At 40.3% G+C, this 658-nt stretch overlaps 1 non-coding gene across 1 annotated transcript; it reads left to right on the plus strand.

The window, feature by feature from the left end:
* The first annotated feature begins 418 nt into the window (after window positions 1-418).
* LOC127740949 (small nucleolar RNA R71) lies at window positions 419-526 on the plus strand. Its single transcript, XR_008001805.1, has one exon. It is a non-coding gene; the product is annotated as a small nucleolar RNA R71 (small nucleolar RNA).
* The last annotated feature ends 132 nt before the right edge of the window (window positions 527-658 follow it).

Genomic DNA, 658 nt, shown 5'->3' on the forward strand with positions numbered 1-658 from the left:
TCTACTATCCAACGCCGTTGAGAGCGCGCCAATTGGGCTTCTGTAGCTCTAGAAAATCCACTTCTAGTGCAGGGAGGTCAGAATCCAACAGCATCTGCAGTCCTTTTTAGTCTCTGAATCAGATTTTTGCTCAGGTCCCTCAATTTCAGCCAGAAAATACCTGAAATCACAGAAAAACACACAAACTCATAGTAAAGTCCAGAAAAGTGAATTTTAACTAAAAACTAATAAAAATATACTAAAAACTAACTAGATCAGAAGTGTACATGAATTGGTTATTTGCAACCATTTCAATTAGCTCTTGAGCCTCTGTAGGCGTCTTCTTCAGATGAAGAGATCCTCCAGCAGAGCTATCCAAGGACATCTTGGATAGTTCAGACAGACCATCATAGAAAATACCTATGATGCTCCATTCAGAAAGCATATCAGAGGGACACTTTCTGATCAATTGTTTGTATCTTTCCCAAGCTTCATAGAGGTATTCTCCTTCCTTCTGTCTGAAGGTTTGGACTTCCACTCTAAGCTTACTCAATTTTTGAGGTGGAAAGAACTTTGCCAAGAAGGCATTGACTAGCTTTTCCCAAGAGTTCAGGCTTTCTTTAGGTTGTGAGTCCAACCATGTCCTAGCTCTGTCTCTTACAGCAAAAGGGAATAGCAT

Source organism: Arachis duranensis, chromosome 7 (assembly GCF_000817695.3).
Source record: "Arachis duranensis cultivar V14167 chromosome 7, aradu.V14167.gnm2.J7QH, whole genome shotgun sequence".
Classification (NCBI taxonomy): domain Eukaryota; kingdom Viridiplantae; phylum Streptophyta; class Magnoliopsida; order Fabales; family Fabaceae; genus Arachis; species Arachis duranensis.